Source organism: Apium graveolens, chromosome 8, assembly GCF_009905375.1.
Source record: "Apium graveolens cultivar Ventura chromosome 8, ASM990537v1, whole genome shotgun sequence".
Taxonomy (NCBI): Eukaryota; Viridiplantae; Streptophyta; class Magnoliopsida; order Apiales; family Apiaceae; genus Apium; species Apium graveolens.
The window spans coordinates 96,443,369-96,449,803 of record NC_133654.1 but is presented as its reverse complement, the minus strand read 5'-3'; the positions used below and the strand labels follow the sequence as shown (position 1 = coordinate 96,449,803).

The 6,435-nt window shown below is 31.5% G+C and overlaps 1 long non-coding RNA gene across 1 annotated transcript; it reads right to left on the bottom strand.

Moving 5' to 3' along the window:
- Positions 1 to 1,456: 1,456 nt before the first annotated feature.
- On the bottom strand, positions 1,457 to 4,115 carry LOC141678755 (uncharacterized). The gene is made up of 4 exons (XR_012557900.1): positions 2,443 to 4,115; positions 2,243 to 2,310; positions 2,068 to 2,157; positions 1,457 to 1,802 (listed from the first exon to the last, which is right to left on the bottom strand). It is a non-coding gene; the product is annotated as an uncharacterized LOC141678755 (long non-coding RNA).
- Between the last annotated feature and the right edge of the window lie 2,320 nt (positions 4,116 to 6,435).

Genomic DNA, 6,435 nt, shown 5'->3' with positions numbered 1-6,435 from the left:
AAATCAGATAAAGCTGGAGAGATCCAAATGCAGTACCTAGAGTTTTGACTATCCCATACACTGGTGATAGAGTGCATTTGAAATCCTATGGGATGATAGGGTTTAGAGAAAAAAAGTATGTCATGAGATTTTTCAGACTTGAAGACCAGCTGCAAATATCAAGTAATGATACACTCAAGGAAATACAGGAGATGTTGGATATCAACAATGAAAATGAAGTTGAATTCTTTAGAAAACTTCAGAACCAGATTGAGGAGAATGATAAGAGGATGGGAAAGAAGATAAGGGATTCAAGGAAAAGGAAATAATCAGCTCAGTCTAGAGGAGCACCTTGAAATAACATGTATATATTCCTTACTTTCTTGGTTGAATTTTTAATTGAAGCATTTTTTAATTATCTACTGTTTACTATTTTATTATTAATAGAGTTTTTTGTTATCATCAAGGCAACCTAATTTTTTTTCTGTAATTCTATTAGACATAAATTGGGGGAGATTGTTAGGGATATGTTGTAGGTTTGATGATAACTTACCAAAACACTTTAAGTAGATAAGTGAAATAATTTTGTAGCTTTCAACGGATGATCACATTATTTATCTGTTGAAAGAGTAGCTTATTTGAATAAGTTTGTAAAACATTCTATATACTAGATCAGCTCGGGGATTTGGGAGTTTTCGTTATTTCTAAGCATGTTGACTACTAGAAAGATATGCATAATAGGTGGGCTAGTTGTATATAGAAGATGCCTTGTAATTTTTTATAAGCGAAAGAGTATCAACTGCTATGAAATAACTTAAACTAATAATCTACAAAGTTTCAATGGATAACCCTATAAAGCTCAACGGATAATTCAGCATACTTTCAACGGATGAGCTAGTCAAGTTTCAACGGATGATGGACAAAGTTTCAATGGATAACACCCACTACACCATAGATTGCTTACAGTATCCCTAAAAAAGTGTTGCTATATGGCACAAATTCATTGAAATAGTGTCTATGGAAACGTATTTCGAAAAATTAGGCGTAACGTTTGGTCTCGTTGCCATAAGGGCTTATGGTAACGAATTTGGGACCATATTGCAACAGAGTAAAGAAGTTGCAAATTCGATTACAATAATGTTTTTACATTTATAGAAATTAATATAAAAGCATTGCAATACATGAGGCATCCTATGGAAACATTATTTTGCAACCTTTTTTGTAATAATTGTTGCAATACATGGACTTATGCAACATATTTTGAGTTAATTATAACATATTTCGAGTTAATTGTAACATAATTCATTAAAAAATTTGAAGTGTATGGAAACCATTTTACTCTCTACTGAAACACAATTTTTTTTAAAAAATTGGGCATGACCTTTAGATTTCATTAACAACCACAAAATTTAATTGGTATATCTACAAGACAATCCAACAATTCAACAAGCTGTACATCACAACTAATGTTGTTCCAATATCTACATATAAACCGTCTAAGAAAAATACAAAAGTTCAAGAAAAAATAACGAAATAAAGGTTACATACGATCTCAAGTTAATTACACATAGACCCAAAATTCTTAGTTAATCATCTTTAGACATCAACTCATGCAGCTTCTTTCTCTGCACCTGTGGCAGTCTCATCTCCATCATCGATACAAGCATGCAAATTTAGACTTGTGATATTTATTTTCTTCTAAGTAATTTAAAATTCTAGATGATCTTTATTTGTTGTTTTTCCATGATGCATTCATGCATGAATGCTGCTCCGACTACTCGCAATAATCCCGCAGATCCCACTCAAACAAAATGCTTTATGTCCTGAAGATGGCCAACAATAAAAGAGGAAAGAATAATTATACATAGTGGCCCTCTAATATGACATCCGCATTATAAAAAAAATTGTAAATTCAAATTAAGATGTTATTACCCTGAGAATATTTAGCACCAACATCTAAAAATATATCTTAGTAATATAAATTTGCTAAGACAATAAAAGGAAAAGAATAAACAACAAAAAAATATGTACATCAGAGAGTAAGGGTGATACTGTGTCATGGTTCCATTTTAAATTGACACAACCTACCATGTACTCAAATACAAAGTATAAGATGTCATTTTCTCTAATTACTTCCTCGAACTTCACAATATTAGAATGGTTCATTCTGCGCAATGACTGCTAAAAAAATAATTTAGTGTCAATACTTATGATTAGACATAAAAGAAATCGAATGAAATACATAATGACGGTTAAAACTTACCTTGACTTCTCTTAAATTTATACATTCTTCCATAAGTAGTATTTTCTTTTCATTTTCTTTATTGCAACCTAGTCAAATATAACCATATATAAAAGGTCATGATTAATAACTTTTATACAAACATTAAAAATTGAATTACCTCACTAAAAGGATGCTAATTAACCAAAAGTGAGTAACTAGATATAAACTATAACACTTACAACTTCACCAGTCTGCTTATTCAAAGCTCTCCAGACACTTCCAAAGAATCCATTGCTAATTTCCTTAATTATTTTGTACCTGGACATGCCATAATTGAAATGATTAGAGCCCGGTTGGGCAAACCTTAATTTTTAACTTAAAGATAGAAAAAAAGATCCTCCACTACTGCATCGAGGTACTTTTTCTCCAATTTTAAGTTTGAAATTTAAGAAACCCATATGGAGATTAGTCATATATAAATTAATAAAATGACCTTCTAACCCGAACAAATTAATTACTTTTGTATTGCACGAACAACACTGAAATAAGCCACTAAAGTGTAAACTACATATCAATAAATATGCACATAGAAAATATACTGATCGATTGAACGAATACCATGATGGCAACTAATATAAGTGAACGGACCTTAGTTTATGGCTGTAACGCAGATGGTAAAGCATAAAAATTATATGATTGCTTACCCATCTAGATTTAGCATGGACACAACCATATTAAAATTGTAAAACTAATGAAAATTAAGGCCACCTGCACCTAAAAAATACATATTTATTGGAAATATTAGTTACGAAATTTGGGTGGTAAAAAAAGGAAACAACAAAGAAGTAAGCACTTATCCACATAGGTGAACAAAAGACAATACAAAACTACAATTATGGCCTTAAGTTGTTGTTAATGTAGCAAGATCAAGTATCATATGTATGTCATATTCCATAACAAAGCTGCAGTACAGTCTTGTACTTAAGACCTGTCAAAATCGAGAGGTCGAGGTCCATATTATGGTGTGTATCTACAACCTCTGCCCAAATAAATTAGACACATATTGTAAAACTATTTCCATAGAAACTTTACCGAGAAACATAATATATAGATAGCAAAAAATGAATTTATGTACCTTGATTATTATTTTCTAAAGTAAAACTACAACCATAAATGTCAGGCTTCAAATTCATCTCTGTTAGGGGTACTTTACATTTAACACCTGCTCCATTACAAGCTCTGGATCAGAAATTGAACATATAGATTTTGTTGATTATTATTTAAAACAAGGTTTTTAAATAAACTTGAACCTAGTTTCTACATGAGTAGTGTCAAATCCATTTAAAATAAATGAAGGAAATATAGCACCATCAGCTTAACAAAAATAAGCCCTTTCCCTACAGAAAGTAATCATAATTTCAAATCTAACTGCATACCTAAATAAACTTGCTTTGAGCAATCCATGTCAAATGAAAACGAACACGGGAATATCGACATTAATTTCAACCAATATCCTATAGATACCAGTGCAAAAAAATTCCATCTCAAAATTCTTAATATTGAGAGGGAGAGAGGAGTTAGAGAGATAGAACTATCCTCTAATTACAAATCAAAGTGAGATGATTATAATACCTGAAGCCCTAATTGCAATCAAGCAAGCCATACCATTGAGATGTACCAATAATTCCAGCACTGTGTGTTCTTAGTGGGTGTTCATAAGACATTTGAGGAAAAAATGATACTTTAGTTGCTGATTAATTAACATTACAAGAGCCACTATTTTACTTAGAACCAGACCACATGCCTAGAATATAGTACATGAATATACAAAAAAAAACTAATTTGAAACTTATCTAAGAACCCTAAAATGATTCAAAATAATTTTCTCCCAAATTAGCACAAAAAATAAACCAAATAAACATTAGGAAACATAAATAAATCAAAATTTTAAACTCAAAATAACTTACCCCAAATCAAAACACTATAATCAAATATAAAAAAATATTAGGGGACAAAGTTTAAACATCAATTAGAGAGGAGCCTTCCTTTTTTGAACTTTAGTCTTCCTCTCTCTTGAATCATCGAGTTTGATTGTTTGTCTTCTTCGAGCTTGCACAGGACTCCGGTCTTCATTTTTCTTCTCTTCCCTCCTCCACCTCTCATTTTGATTTCTCTGGGTTTATGTTTCTTTAGCATTAATTTTTATTCTTTTGATAAATTATTATTGTCCTAGCAATTTTTTATCAATACTTTTTGGTACCCTGCTTGTTTAGTGATACCGGGCAAAAAAAATTTAGAAAGCCCGCTTTTACATTTGGAGCCCGCCAAAGAAATTGGCCCAAAAAGTTAAATCAATAGCAATGTTTTATACATTCGTTGCGATATAGAACAAATTTTGTGTATTACAACACTTCATGAACGCAAATGTAATAATTTCCAAAAACATTACAATATCTCTAGATTTTCCAAAACTTGTGAAGTAATAGCAACGATTTTTAGAAAAAATTACCAAGTTTGGTTACTAAAGCTAATCTATGGTGTAGTGACCTATGAAGCCTCAACGGATAATCAATTCAAATAACAGTTGAAAGGGACTTGACAGTGACTTGACAGTCACATGAGTTGATTGTATATAAAAGGAATGTGGCAGTCTGAAGTCAGGATTTTGAAGAAAATGAAGTATTTCCATTTTCATGCAAAATAGGGACGTTCAAAGATGTTGTATCCAACTGGATTGCATAAGATAGAAAAATGAAAAAATATGTGATTGGACCTAGCTGATAGGTTTTACATTTTGTCTTATTTTCACATATGACTTGGTAATATATAAACCAAGAGTAGCTAGTAACAAAAGACTAAGAAAAATAGAAAGCATTCAAGCACATCAACTAGAGAGTCTTTCTAATTTGTATTCTTAGTACTCTCAAGTTCTTAGTTGTGTTACTTGTAAGCAGCTGTGTATAACTCTGTATCACAGAGATTTCTTCACATATATATATATCTATGGTGGAAAGTTTAATCCACCAGAATGTTTTTTAAACATCTGTATATTTAATTTATGTTCTTGAATACTATTATTGTTAATCTGCACTCAAGCATATTCAAGCACAGTTATATTTTTGTAAAAAAATTCAAAGTTTTAAATAGTAACCAGAATTCCATTCAACCCCCACCCCTTCTGTAATTCTGTTGATATATTTTTAGAGAATAACAATAGTATTGTGTAACGAACTTCCATCAATCGCAAAAACCAAAAATTAAAGGATTATTTGAATAAGAGCTAGTGATGGCATGAGATATCAGAATAAAATATTGAGTTATTGTGAGTGTGACTAACTGTTCAATACCGTAGGCAAGTATTCATGTACTATTCTAATTCCAGAATAATTAAATGTTTTACTTATCAAACTACTTAGTTTTAATTATGCAAGTACTTGTTTTCCTATTCTACATTCAGAGTAGTTAGATATTTTTACGTATCCAGATGTCGAGTTTTAATTTAAACTAGTATTCTCTATTCTAGATTCAGAATATATAAATGTATTATGTTTTTAAAAAATACTAAAGCTATTTAGAGATTTGTTATGGATAGAAAACTAGGGTGTATTAATTGTTATATTTATTACTAGGGTTCGGGAGCTCAAGGCCTTTAATGGCTGCTCTCGTGTATCTTAGCTTAACTCTGCCTTTACGAGATGCCTACGTATCTCTGTGAATTAGAGAATCAAGCCAAAAACGTAGTTCTGAGAGGAGGGGTGAGACCCATTATATAGATGTTGGGAGTGCTTGAATTGGACTAAGGTTAGGATACTTGTTGAACAAGTCTCAGACTTTGGATAGACTTTGAAGTCCTAGAATAAAGGAATCAGACTCCTTGTAGGTGTAGGTGCCCTCAAAGCTATCTTTTATAGATTTATATCACTGATTGGACTCATTTAATGAGCTGTTAATCCTTCATATTTATTAATTACGAAATTAATAAATAATTAGGGCTTCGGGCCTCGTTAATTGGGATTTGTTATTGGACCGTATCAGGTCTAATCAATTCAACATTAATTTTATTTCTAGGCTAAGTTTAGGCCCATATCATTTGCCCCCCAACTTCTGGGAAACCATAAAAGATTTCACAGAAGTTAAGTTCATTTGTTCCCTTACAGGGTATCGTTTTTGCGTAAAGTTTGGAGCGACCTACACATTTACAACGATTTGCCTTGCACACGGCTTCAGGATTA